This window comes from Salmo salar, chromosome ssa14, assembly GCF_905237065.1.
Source record: "Salmo salar chromosome ssa14, Ssal_v3.1, whole genome shotgun sequence".
In the NCBI taxonomy this organism is placed as follows: Eukaryota; Metazoa; Chordata; class Actinopteri; order Salmoniformes; family Salmonidae; genus Salmo; species Salmo salar.
Window position 1 is genome coordinate 91,983,966 of NC_059455.1, and position 14,979 is coordinate 91,998,944.

The window sequence follows — 14,979 nt, forward strand, 5'->3', positions numbered from 1 at the left end:
CATATCTACCTCAATTACCTCGTACCCCTGCATATCTACCTCAATTACCTCGTACCCCTGGATATCTACCTCAATTACCTCGTACCCCTGGATATCTACCTCAATTACCTCGTACCACTGGATATCTACCTCAATTACCTCCTACCCCTGGATATCTACCTCAATTACCTCGTACCCCTGGATATCTACCTCAATTACCTCGTACCCCTGCATATCTACCTCAATTACCTCGTACCCCTGCATATCTACCTCAATTACCTCGTACCCCTGGATATCTACCTCAATTACCTCGTACCCCTGCATGTTGACTCAGTACTCGTACCCCTGCATATCGACTCAGTACTCGTACCCCTGCATATCGACTCAGTACTCGTACCCCTGCATATCGACTCAGTACTCGTACCCCTGCATATCTACTCAGTACTCGTACCCCTGCATGTTGACTCAGTACTCGTACCCCTGCATATCTACTCAGTACTCGTACCCCTGCATATCGACTCAGTACTCGTACCCCTGCATATCGACTCAGTACTCGTACCCCTGCATATCGACTCAGTACTCGTACCCCTGCATATCGACTCAGTACTCGTACCCCTGCATATCGACTCAGTACTCGTACCCCTGCATATCTACTCAGTACTCGTACCCCTGCATATCGACTCAGTACTCGTACCCCTGCATATCTACTCAGTACTCGTACCCCTGCATATCGACTCAGTACTCGTACCCCGTGTATAGAGCCTAGTTATCGTTACTCATTGTGTATTTATTATTACTTTTATTATTACGAGTTCTACTTTTCTATTATTTCTCTATTTTCTTTCTCTCTGCATTGTTGAGAACAGCCCGTAAGTAAGCATTTCACCGTTAGTCCACACATGTTGTTTACGATACATGTGACCATTTTTATTTGATTTGATTGAACACCAGTCGTCAAGCAAGATTAATGTGCAGCGTATGTGCACTAAAAACAGGTCCCTTTCCCCTTTACACTCAGGAGAAGACAGGAAGTGAATCCACAAGTCACACTGTCACTGGTGACACCCATCATCATCATCACCTATCACAATGAACCACGCCAAAATCAACTTCACTTACTTCAAAACCTACTTAACAACTTAACCTAACTAACTTAACAACGTAACTTACTTAACATAACTTAGCCTGGCTATAGTTGAATCACCAAGACTGCATATCCAAAAACCGTCTTGGGGATTCGGTTGTGGCTTCATTGACTGTTTATCATCAAGACATCACATGACTACTTTCCCCACATTGGCCTAGTACCACCATACTCAACTCACGGACCGGATCCGGACCCAGAACGTGGTCAATACGCACTCCCCCTCTCCTTCGACCGCTAGTATCATATAAACACACATGAGACATGGCAAAATGCCTAGCATTGCAGAAAATTTGCCTTAAAACGTCAAAAAAAATCTCTGTCCCATGGCAAAATGTGTAGAAACTGCAACATTTTCTCTCCGCCAACAAGAGGGGTGTGAACAGTTTAGGGTCACATGGGTTGCGAGGTGGGGATTTTGTTACCACGCTGATAAATTCCAACCAGACCTTTTTAGGACATTTGTGTGACCGGACTTTCTCAAATAGTACTGGAGTACCCATGACCTAGCAGTTGTAGTTTCCTCAGATACCACTACAGCTGCAAGCTCCCTTCCTCAGATACCACTACAGCTCCAAGCTCCCTTCCTCAGATACCACTACAGCTGCAAGCTCCCTTCCTCAGATACCACTACAGCTCCAAGCTCCCTTCCTCAGATACCACTACAGCTGCAAGCTCCCTTCCTCAGATACCACTACAGCTGCAAGCTCCCTTCCTCAGATACCACTACAGCTGCAAGCTCCCTTCCTCAGATACCACTACAGCTGCAAGCTCCCTTCCTCAGATACCACTACAGCTCCAAGCTCCCTTCCTCAGATACCACTACAGCTGCAAGCTCCCTTCCTCAGATACCACTACAGCTGCAAGCTCCCTCCATGTACACCAGGTGGTGCAAATACCCTAAAAATGCTATTGTTCTCAACTTAAATTAAAAGCATATCACATCTACACTGAACAAAAAAATATAAACACAACATACAACAATTTCAAATATTTTACTGAGTTACAGTTCATATAAAGGAAATCAGTCAATTTAAATAAATTCATTAGGTCCTAATCTATGGATTTGACATGACTGGGAATACAGATATGCATCTGTTGGTCACAGATACTTAAAAAAAAGGTAGGGGCGTGGATCAGAACACCTGTCAGTATCTGGTGTGAACACCATTTTCCTCATGCAGAGTGACACATCTCCTTCACATAGAGTTGATCAGGCTGTTGATTGTGGTCTCACTCCTCTTCAATGTCTGTGCGAAGTTGCTGGATATTAGCGGGAACTGGAACACGCTGTTGTACATGTCAATCTAGAGCATCCCAAACATGCTCAATGGGTGACATGTCTGGTGAGTATGCAGGCCATGGAAGAACAGGGACATGTTCAGCTTCCAGGGATTGTGTACAGATCCTTGCGACATGGGACTGTGCCTTATCATGCTATAAAATGAGGTGATGGAGGTAAATGAACGGCACGACATTGGGGCTCAGAATATTGTCACGGTATCTCTGCGGTTTCAATGTGCCATCGATAAAATGCAATTGTGTTCATTGTCCATGGATTATGCCTGCCCATACCATAACCCCACCTTCACCACGGGACACTCTGTTCACCATCTTGACATTAGCAAAACGCTCGCCCACAAGACGCCATACAGGCTATCTGCCATCTGTTACTGTTGGAACCGGGATTCATCCGTGAAGAGCACACTTCTCCAGCGTACCAGTGGCCATCCAAGGTGAGCATTTTCCCACTGTAGTTGGTTATGACACCGAACTGCAGTCAGGTCAAGACCCTGGTGAGGACTATGAGCACGCAGATGAGCTTCCCTGAGACGGTTTCTGACAGTTTGTGCAGAAATCCTTTGGTTGTGCAAACCCACAGTTTTATCAGCTGTCCCGGTGGCTGGTCTCAGACGATCCTGCAGGTGAAGAAGCCGGATGTGGAGGTCCTGGGCTGACGTGGTTGCACGTGGTCTGTGGTTATGAGGCCAATTGGACTTACTGTCATATTTACTAAAACGATGTTGGAGGTGGCTTATGGTAAATACATTAACATAAACTTCTCTGGCAATAGCACAAGTGGACATTCCTGCAGTCAGCATGCCAATTGCATGCTCCCTCAAAACTTGAGGCATCTGTGTCATTGTGTTTTGTGACAAAACTGCAGTTTTTTTTAGAGTGGCCTTTTATTGTCCCCAGCACAAGGTGCACCTGTGTAACGACCATGCTGTTTAATCAGCTTCTTGATATGCCACACCTGTCAGGTGGATGGATTATCTTGGCAAAGGAGAAATGCTCACTAACAGGGATGGAAACACATTTGAGCGCAACATTTAAGAGAAATAAGCTTTTTGTGCGTATGGAACATTTGTAGAATCTTCTATTTCAGCTCATGAAACATGGGACCAACACTTTACATGTTGCCTTTTATATTTTTGTTCAGTATCTGTAGTGCTCCTATTTTTTTATACAGCTGCCACTACTCTTTGCACTCATACGTCTTGTAATTTACTTTGTCATATTTGTTATTTTCTTTCTATATGTGCAGATGTAGTATCTTAATTTGATCACTCTTTTACTGCTGACAATTTTCCTGCACCGCAGGAAATGCAGATGAGCTTTGTGATTTACATAATCAAGAAGCTCATCTGAAAACCCACAATAACACACGGTTATATTAACAGTATTTCACATAGCCTAATTATAGCCAGTCATCGATCAAGCAACAGTATGAACTAAACATTAAAATCCTTTTGCTGCAGGATTATTTTGCTACGACAATACACTATGCAATTGACGAAGCAAGTAGCCTTGTAGGTTTTTAATTTTGCTTTTTGAATGGTCTTCAGCGCAGTAATTTCATGAAAGTCATCTGGTGGAAGTAAATTCATCCACAAACACAAATATAATTTTTTTACATATGACCGCGTTTTCATGAATTTTATGATATAATCGTCACGCCCATTCAAAAGACAAGGGACATGAACACCGAAGTATGACGTAGGAACGGGTAACTTGCACAGGGTATACTGGTCAAATCAAGATCCTACATCTGTATATGCCAGTTGTTTTCTTTATTGCGCTGCAATGGGCCAATAAAGAATCTTTACCAACCAGTGAACCATGTTTGTTGGCTACATATGTTGAAAAGGTGTTGTCACTAGTGTAGCTAGTGTACGGATTGCAGCAGAGCTACAGCTTGACATCAACAGATTGAGGGTGTTTTTCACAGTTTTCTCTCTCCTCACCACGTCCTCCGCTGTGACTGAGCAGAGACGATGCAGAGGACACAGACAGTGAGCAACGGGTTGTGTGTGTGCCTTTGTGTGTATCTGCGTGTATATATGTATGTGTGTGTGTGTGTGTGCGTGCATGGTGTGTGTTGAGAGACAGGGGGGTTGTGTGATGTATTAAGCTAAATAATACAAGGTCAACATAAAAAACATTTCATGGTGTGAAGGAGGGAGGGAGGGAGAGAGAGGGGTGAGGGAGGGAGGGAGATGGAGGGAGGCAGAGAGAGAGGGGGGAGGGAGGGAGAGAGAGAGAGGGGGAGAGAGAGAAAGGGGGAGGAAGGGAGAGAGGGAGGGAGAAAGGGGGAGGAAGGGAGAGAGGGGGGAGGGAGGGGGAGAGAGGGAGGGAGGGAGAGAGAGAGGCTGAGAAGAGATGACTGTATCTGTTGTGGTATTTCTAGTGTAATGCTCAAGGAGAAAGGAGTACCGGATAGGGGTGTGGTTTAGGTTATGACATTAACTCAATGAGAGAGAAGACTGTGTGTGAGAGCGAGAGGGGGGGATGTGTATGAGAGATAGGGAGAGATAGGGAGACAGAGAGGAGGGCTGTTTATGTGAGAGCGAGAGGGGGGATGTGTATGAGAGATGGGGAGAGATAGGGAGACAGAGAGGAGGGCTGTTTATGTGAGAGAGGGGAAGACAGGGAGGAGGGCTGTTCATGTGAGAGAGAGAATTTGAATTGAATATGAATTGTCTGATTATCTCTTCTCTGTCAGAGATACGAAGCAGAGACAGATCCTTACCAAGTACAGGCTGAGTGACCACCAGTTGGCAATAGAAACCGGCAGACATAAAAAGACATGGCTACCCAAAGAGGAGCGTGTATGTGGTCACTGCACGACAGGGGAGGTAGAGACAGAGATGCACTTCCTCCTTTACTGTGATAAATATTCCTCACCAAGAGATTCATTATTCACGGAAATTACTACATTTATTCAACATGTTAACTTATTAAACCCAGAGAATAAACTAAAAATGCTCATTCGCAAAGGAGCAACGTCTCCTCTGGGCGAAGGAGCAACGTCTCCTCTGGGCGAAGGAGCAACGTCTCCTCTGGGCGAAGGAGCAACGGCTCCACTGGGCGAAGGAGCAACGGCTCCTCTGGGCGAAGGAGCAACGGCTCCTCTGGGCGAAGGAGCAACGGCTCCTCTGGGCGAAGGAGCAACGGCTCCTCTGGGCGAAGGAGCAACGGCTCCTCTGGGCAAAGGAGCAACGTCTCCTCTGGGCGAAGGAGCAATGGCTCCCTTGGCAGCTAAATATGTATTTGCCTGCAATAGCCCGAGGGACACTGAATAATAACATCTGCATAGTAAACAGTAACTTACTCATTATTAATATTATTGTTATTATTATTATTATTATTATTATGATTATTATTCCAAAAGAGTAATGGTATGGGTAGTAGGGATGGGGATAGTTGTTTAATGATGTGGTGGTAGTAGTAGTAATGATGATGGTGGTAGTAGTAGTAGTAGTAATGATGGTGGTGGTAGTAGTATTAATGATGATGTTGGTAGTAGTAGTAGTATTGATGATGATGGTAGTTGTAGTACTGATGTAATGATGATAGTAGTAGTAGTAGTAGTAGTAGTAATGATAGTGGTGGTAGTAGTAGTAGTAGTAATGATAGTAGTAGTAGTAATGATGGTAGTAGTAGTAATGATGGTGGTGGTGGTAGTAGTAGTAGTAATGATGATGGTGGTGGTAGTAGTAGTAGTAGTGATGGTGGTAGTAGAAGTAGTAGTATTGCTGATGGTGGTGGTAGTAGTAGTAATGATGATGGTGGTAGTAGTAGTAGTAATGATGATGGTGATAGTAGTAATGATGATGGTAGTTGTAGTACTGATGTAATGATGATAGTAGTAGTAGTAGTAGTAGTAGTAGTAGTAATGATAGTGGTGGTAGTAGTAGTAATGATGGTAGTAGTAGTAATGATGGTGGTGGTAGTAGTAGTAGTAATGATGGTGGTAGTAGTAGTAATGATGATGGTGGTAGTAGTAGTAGTAATGATGATGGTGGTAGTAGTAGTAATGATGGTGGTGGTGGTAGTAGTAATGATGATGGTGGTAGTAGTAGTAGTATTGATGATGGTGGTAGTAGTAATGATGATGGTAGTTGTAGTTATGATGTAATGACGATAGTAGTAGTAGTAGTAGTAGTAGTAGTAGTAGTAGTAGTATTAATGATGGTGGTGGTAGTAGTAGTAGTAATGATGATGGTGGTAGTAGTAGTAGTAATGATGGTGGTAGTAGTAGTAGTAGTATTGCTGATGGTGGTGGTAGTAGTAGTAATGATGGTGGTGGTAGTAGTAGTAATGATGATGGTGGTAGTAGTAGTAGTAATGATGATGGTGGTAGTAGTAATGATGATGGTAGTTGTAGTACTGATGTAATGATGATAGTAGTAGTAGTAGTAGTAGTAGTAATAGTAATGATAGTGGTGGTAGTAGTAGTAGTAGTAATGATAGTAGTAGTAGTAATGATGGTAGTAGTAGTAATGATGGTGGTGGTGGTAGTAGTAGTAGTAATGATGATGGTGGTGGTAGTAGTAGTAGTAGTGATGGTGGTAGTAGAAGTAGTAGTATTGCTGATGGTGGTGGTAGTAGTAGTAATGATGATGGTGGTAGTAGTAGTAGTAATGATGATGGTGGTAGTAGTAAGGATGATGGTAGTTGTAGTACTGATGTAATGATGATAGTAGTAGTAGTAGTAGTAGTAGTAGTAGTAGTAGTAGTAGTAATGATAGTGGTGGTAGTAGTAGTGATGATGGTAGTAGTAGTAATGATGGTGGTGGTAGTAGTAGTAGTAATGATGGTGGTAGTAGTAGTAATGATGATGGTGGTAGTAGTAGTAGTAATGATGATGGTGGTGGTAGTAGTAGTGACGATGATGGTGGTAGTAGTAGTAATGATGGTGGTGGTGGTAGTAGTAGTAGTAGTAATGATGGTGGTGGTAGTAGTAGTAATGATGATGGTGGTAGTAGTAGTAGTATTGATGATGGTGGTAGTAGTAATGATGATGGTAGTTGTAGTTATGATGTAATGACGATAGTAGTAGTAGTAGTAGTAGTAGTAGTAGTAGTAGTAGTAGTATTAATGATGGTGGTGGTAGTAGTAGTAGTAATGATGATGGTGGTAGTAGTAGTAGTAATGATGGTGGTAGTAGTAGTAGTAGTATTGCTGATGGTGGTGGTAGTAGTAGTAATGATGATGGTGGTAGTAGTAATGATGATGGTGGTAGTAGTAATGATGATGGTAGTTGTAGTACTGATGTAATGATGATAGTAGTAGTAGTAGTAGTAGTAGTAGTAGTAGTAATGATAGTAGTAGTAGTAATAATGACGGTAGTAGTAGTAATGATGGTGGTGGTAGTAGTAATGATGATGGTGGTAGTAGTAGTAGTAATGATGATGGTAGTAGTAGTAATGATGATGGCGGTAGTAGTAGTAATGATGATGGTGGTGGTAGTAGTAGTAGTAGTAATGATGATGGTGGTGGTAGTAGTAGTAGTAATGATGATAGTAGTAGTAATGATGATGGTAGTAGTAGTAGTAGTAATGATGATAGTAGTAGTAGTAATGATGATGGTGGTAGTAGTACTGATGTGATGATGATAGTAGTAGTAGTAGTAGTAATGATGATGGTAATAGTAGTAGTAGTGGTATTGATGATGGTGGAAGTAGTAGTAGTAATGATGGTGGTGGTAGTAGTAGTAGTAGTAGTAGTAATGATGATGGTGGTAGTAGTAGTAATGATGATGGTAGGTGTAGTACTGATGTGATGATGATAGTAGTAGTAGTAATGATGGTGGTGGTAGTAGTAGTAGTAATGATGATGGTGGTAGTAGTAGTAATGATGGTGGTGGTGGTAGTAGTAGTAGTAGTAATGATGGTGGTGGTAGTAGTAGTAATGATGATGGTGGTAGTAGTAGTAGTATTGATGATGGTGGTAGTAGTAATGATGATGGTAGTTGTAGTTATGATGTAATGACGATAGTAGTAGTAGTAGTAGTAGTAGTAGTAGTAGTAGTAGTAGTAGTAGTAGTATTAATGATGGTGGTGGTAGTAGTAGTAGTAATGATGGTGGTGGTAGTAGTAGTAGTAATGATGATGGTGGTAGTAGTAGTAGTAGTATTGCTGATGGTGGTGGTAGTAGTAGTAATGATGATGGTGGTAGTAGTAATGATGATGGTGGTAGTAGTAATGATGATGGTAGTTGTAGTACTGATGTAATGATGATAGTAGTAGTAGTAGTAGTAGTAATGATAGTGGTGGTAGTAGTAGTAGTAGTAATGATAGTAGTAGTAGTAGTAATGATGGTAGTAGTAGTAATGATGGTGGTGGTGGTAGTAGTAGTAGTAATGATGATGGTGGTAGTAGTAGTAGTAGTGATGGTGGTAGTAGAAGTAGTAGTATTGCTGATGGTGGTGGTAGTAGTAGTAATGATGATGGTGGTAGTAGTAGTAGTAATGATGATGGTGGTAGTAGTAATGATGATGGTAGTTGTAGTACTGATGTAATGATGATAGTAGTAGTAGTAGTAGTTGTAGTAGTAGTAGTAGTAATGATAGTGGTGGTAGTAGTAGTGATGATGGTAGTAGTAGTAATGATGGTGGTGGTAGTAGTAGTAGTAATGATGGTGGTAGTAGTAGTAATGATGATGGTGGTAGTAGTAGTAGTAATGATGATGGTGGTGGTAGTAGTAGTGACGATGATGGTGGTAGTAGTAGTAATGATGGTGGTGGTGGTAGTAGTAGTAGTAGTAATGATGGTGGTGGTAGTAGTAGTAATGATGATGGTGGTAGTAGTAGTAGTATTGATGATGGTGGTAGTAGTAATGATGATGGTAGTTGTAGTTATGATGTAATGACGATAGTAGTAGTAGTAGTAGTAGTAGTAGTAGTAGTAGTAGTAGTAGTAGTAGTATTAATGATGGTGGTTGTAGTAGTAGTAGTAATGATGATGGTGGTAGTAGTAGTAGTAATGATGGTGGTAGTAGTAGTAGTAGTATTGCTGATGGTGGTGGTAGTAGTAGTAATGATGATGGTGGTAGTAGTAATGATGATGGTGGTAGTAGTAATGATGATGGTAGTTGTAGTACTGATGTAATGATGATAGTAGTAGTAGTAGTAGTAGTAGTAGTAGTAATGATAGTAGTAGTAGTAATAATGATGGTAGTAGTAGTAATGATGGTGGTGGTAGTAGTAATGATGATGGTGGTAGTAGTAGTAGTAATGATGGTGGTAGTAGTAGTAATGATGATGGCGGTAGTAGTAGTAATGATGATGGTGGTGGTAGTAGTAGTAGTAGTAATGATGATGGTGGTGGTAGTAGTAGTAGTAATGATGATAGTAGTAGTAATGATGATGGTAGTAGTAGTAGTAGTAGTAGTAATGATGGTAGTAGTAGTAGTAGTAATGATGATAGTAGTAGTAGTAATGATGATGGTGGTAGTAGTACTGATGTGATGATGATAGTAGTAGTAGTAGTAGTAATGATGATGGTAATAGTAGTAGTAGTGGTATTGATGATGGTGGAAGTAGTAGTAGTAATGATGGTGGTGGTAGTAGTAGTAGTAGTAGTAGTAATGATGATGGTGGTAGTAGTAGTAATGATGATGGTAGGTGTAGTACTGATGTGATGATGATAGTAGTAGTAGTAATGATGGTGGTGGTAGTAGTAGTAGTAGTAATGATGATGGTAGTTGTAGTACTGATGTGATGATGATAGTAGTAGTAGTAGTAATGATGGTGGTGGTGGTAGTAGTAGTAGTAGTAGTAGTAGTAATGATGATGGTGGTAGTAGTAGTATTGATGGTGGTAGTAGTAGTAGTATTGATGATGCTAGTAGTAGTAGTAGTAGTAGTAATGATGATGGTTGTAGTAGTAGTATTGATGATGGTAGTAGTAGTAGTATTGATGGTGGTGGTAGTAGTAGTAGTAGTAGTAGTAGTAGTAGTATTGATGATAGTAGTAGTAGTAGTAGTACTGATGATGGAAGTAGTAGTAGTAGTAGTAGTAGTATTGATGATGGTGGTAGTAGTAGTGCTAATGTAATGATGGTGGTAGTAGTAGTATTGATGGTGGTGGTAGTAGTAGTAGTAGTATTGATGATAGTAGTAGTATTGATGATGGTAGTAGTAGTGCTAATGTAATGATGATGGTGGTAGTAGTAGTATTGATGATGGTAATAGTAGTAGTAGTGGTAATGATGATGATGGTGGTAGTAGTAGTAGTAATGATGATGGTGGTAGTAGTAGTAATGATGATGATGGTGTTAGTAGTAGTAGTAGTAGTAGTATTGATGATGGTAGTAGTAGTAATGATGATGATGGTTGTAGTAGTAGTATTGATGATGGTAGTAGTCATAGTAATGATGATGATGGTGGTAGTAGTAGTAGTAATGATGATGGTGGTAGTAGTAGTAGTATTGATGATGGTAGTAGTAGTGCTGATGTAATGATGGTGGTGGTAGTAGTAGTAGTAATGATGATGGTAGTTGTAGTGCTGATGTAATGATGGTGGTAGTACTAGTAGTAGTATTGATGATGGTAGTAGTAGTGGTAATGAATGGTGGTAGTAGTAGTAGTAATGATGATGGTGGTAGTAGTAGTAGTGATGATGCTGGTGGTAGTAGTAGTAATGATAGTAGTAGTAGTAGTGGTGTATTGATGATGGTGGTAGTAGTACTAGTAGTAATGGTGGTAGTAGTAGTAATGATGATGGTAGTTGTAGTGCTGCTGTAATGATGATGGTTGTAGTAGTAGTGTTGATGATGGTAGTAGTAGTAGTAGTATTGATGATGGTGGTAGTAGTAGTGGTAATGATGATGGTGGTGGTAGTAGTAATAGTAATGATGATGGTGGTAGTAGTAGTAGTAGTAGTATTGATGATGGTAGTTGTAGTGCTGATGTAATGATGGTGGTGGTGGTGGTAGTAGTAGTAGTAATGATAGTAGTAGTAGTTGTATTGATGATGGTGGTAGTAGTAGTAGTAATGATGGTGGTGGTAGTAGTAGTAGTATTGATGATGGTAGTAGTAGTAATGATGGTGGTAGTAGTAGTAGTATTGATGATTGTAGTAGTACTGATGTAATGATGGTAGTAGTAGTAGTAGTAATGATGATGGTTGTAGTACTGATGTAATGATGGCGGTGGTAGTAGTAGTATTGATGATGGTGGTAGTAGTAGTAATGATGTTGGTGGTAGTAGTAGTATTGATGATGGTGGTAGTAGTAGTAATGATGGTGGTAGTTGTAGTACTGATGTAATGATGATGGTTGTAGTAGTACTAATGTAATGATGGTGGTAGTAGTAGTAATGATGGTGGTTGTAGTAGTACTGATGTAATGATGGTGGTAGTAGTCGTAGTAATGATGGTAGTTGTAGTACTGATGCAATGATGATTCTAGTTGTAGTACTGATGTAATGATGGTGGTGGTAGTAGTAGTAATGATGGTGGTGGTAGTAGTAGTAATGATGATGGTGGTAGTAGTAGTATTGATGATGGTGGTAGTAGTAGTAATGATTGTAGTAGTGGTACTGATGTAATGATGATGGTAGTTGTAGTACTGATGTAATGATGGTGGTAGTAGTAGTAGTAATGATGATGGTAGTTGTAGTACTGATGTAATGATGGTGGTAGTAGTAGTAGTAGTAATGATGGTAGTTGTAGTACTGATGTAATGATGATGGTGATAGTAGTAGTAGTAGTAGTAATGATGGTAGTTGTAGTACTGATGTAATGATGATGGTAGTTGTAGTACTGATGCAATGATGATGGTAGTTGTAGTACTGATGTAATGATGGTGGTAGTAGTAGTAGCAGTAATGATGATGGTAGTTGTAGTACTGATGTAAGGATGGTGGTGGTAGTTGTAGTAATGGTGGTAGTAGTAATGATGATGGTAGTTGTAGTACTGATGTAAGGATGGTGGTGGTAGTTGTAGTAATGGTGGTGGTAGTAGTAGTAATGATGATGGTGGTAGTCGTAGTATTGATGATGGTGGTAATAGTAGTAATGATTGTAGTAGTGGTACTGATGTAATGATGATGGTAGTTGTAGTACTGATGTAATAATGGTGGTGGTGGTAGTAGTAGTAGTAATGATGGTGGTAGTTGTAGTACTGATGTAATGATGGTGGTGGTAGTTGTAGTAATGGTGGTAGTAGTAGTAGTAATGATGATGGTAGTTGTAGTACTGATGTAATGATGGTGGTGGTAGTTGTAGTAATGGTGGTAGTAGTAATGATGATGGTAGTTGTAGTACTGATGTAATAATGGTGGTGGTAGTTGTAGTAATGATGATGGTAGTTGTAGTGCTGATGTAATAATGGTGGTGGTAGTAGTAGTAATGATGGTGGTAGTTGTAGTACTGATGTAATGATGCTAGTTAGGTAGTTTCATTTTACATTTTTAGCCTTTTATATGTATTATATTTATACTATTGACTGTTACCATTTTATTGTTGTTATTTTTTACATTTTTTTTATATTTGTTTGTATTATTATTTACTAAAATGTTATATTATTATTCTTCATTATTTTATTACAATGTATATTGTATACATTGTTGCTTTGGCAATATTGACGCAATGTTTTTCATGCCGATAAAAGAGCTTGAATTTGAATGTAACGGCTGTCGGGAGAGAGAGTAGACCAAGGCGCAGCGGAGTTAGTGTTCATCATTGAATTTGCCGGCTGGCGGGCGGCGATGACTGCGCCTGGCTGGCGGGCGGCGATGGCTGCGCCCGGCTGGTGGGCGACCCTGGTTGCGCCCGGCTGGCGGGCGTCCCTGGCTGCTCCCGGCTGGCGGGCGTCCCTGGCGGCTCCGGCGGCACTGACCCAGGATTCACCAGGCCGAGGAGACATGTAAGAGGCCTGGCCCTAGGCGCAGGCACAGGACTCACCGGGCTGGCGGGCGGCTCTGACTGCTCCGGACAGGCGGGCGGCTCTGGCGACTCCGGACAGGCGGGCGGCTCTGGCGGCTCCGGGGAAGGCGGGCGGCTCTGGCGGTTCTGGGGCAGGCGGGCGGCTCTGGCGGCTCCTGACTGGCGGGCGGCTCTGACGGCTCCGGACTGGGGGCAGCTCTGGCGGCTCCGGACTGGCGGGCAGCTCTGGCGGCTCCTGACTGGCGGGCAGCTATGGCAGCTCCGGACTGGCGGACAGGTCTGGCGGCTCCGGACTGGCGGTCAGCTCTGGCGGCTCTGGACTGGCGAGACCCACTGGAGGCCTAGTCCTAGGAGACGGCACAGGACGGACCAGGACGGGGAGACCCACTGGAGGCCTAGTCCTGGGAGGTGGCACAGGACGGACCAGGCTGGAGAGATCCACTGGAGGCCTGGTCCGAGGAGGAGGCACAGGATAAACCGGGCTGTGGGGGAGCACTGGAGTTCTAGACTTTACGCTCTTTACCCATACTCCAGGCTGAATGCCCACTTTGGCCCGGCACGGGCGGAGAGCAGGCATTGGGGGAACTGGACCCTCCCAGCGCCCTGGAGACACAGTGCGCAGAGCCGGTGCAGGATACCCTGGCCCGAAAAGGCGCACTGGAGACCAGACGCGCTGAGCTGGCACAACCAGTCCTTGCTCGATGCCTGCCCTCGCATGGCACTTGCGGGGGGCTGGTATGTAGCGCACCGGGCTTTGAACGCGTACTGGGGACACCGTGCGCTTTACCGCATAACACGGTGTCTGACCAGTACTGCGCTGCCTCCTGTAAGCACGGGGAGTTGGCTCAGGTCTACCACCTGACTCCGCCAATCTCCCCGTGTGCCCCCCCCAAAAATTTTTGGGGGCTGCCTCCCGTGTCCGTTGCGCTCCCTCTCTTCGTACCAGCGCCTCTCAGCTCTCGACTCTTCCATTTCCCATTGCGGGTGGCGATAATCCCCCGCTTGAGCCCATGGTCCTTTCCCATCCAGGATTTCCTCCCAAGTCCACGACTCCAGATAACTTTTCTCCTGGTTCTTAACCTTGCTCTGCTCCTTACTACGCTGCTTGGTCTTCTTGTGGTGGGTAATTCTGTAACGGCTGTCGGGAGAGAGAGTAGACCAAGGCGCAGCGGAGTTAGTGTTCATCATTGAATTTAATAACAGAAAGAACACTATACAAAACAAAACAAGAAAACCGACAGCCAAACAGTCCTGTCAGGTGCAACCCCAACGGAAAAACAGGCACTTATGTGTGACTCCCAATCAGCAACAACACTCTACAGCTGTGCCTGATTGGAAGCCACACGGCCAAAATCAATGAAACAAACCAACATAGAAAAATGCACATAGAACGCCCACCCAATGCAACACCCTGGCCTAACCAAAATAAAGAACAAAAACCCCTCTCTATGGCCAGGGCTTTACATTGAATTTGATAGGGAGACAGAGAGGAGGGCTGTTTATGTGAGAGAGATAGGGAGACAGGGAAGAGGGCTGTTTATGTGAGAGAGGGAGAGATAGGGAGACAGAGAGGAAGGCTATTTATGTGAGAGAGATAGGGAGACAGGGAAGAGGGCTGTTTATGTGAGAGAGGGAGAGATAGCGAGACACAGAGGAAGGCTGTTTATGTGAGAGAGGGAGAG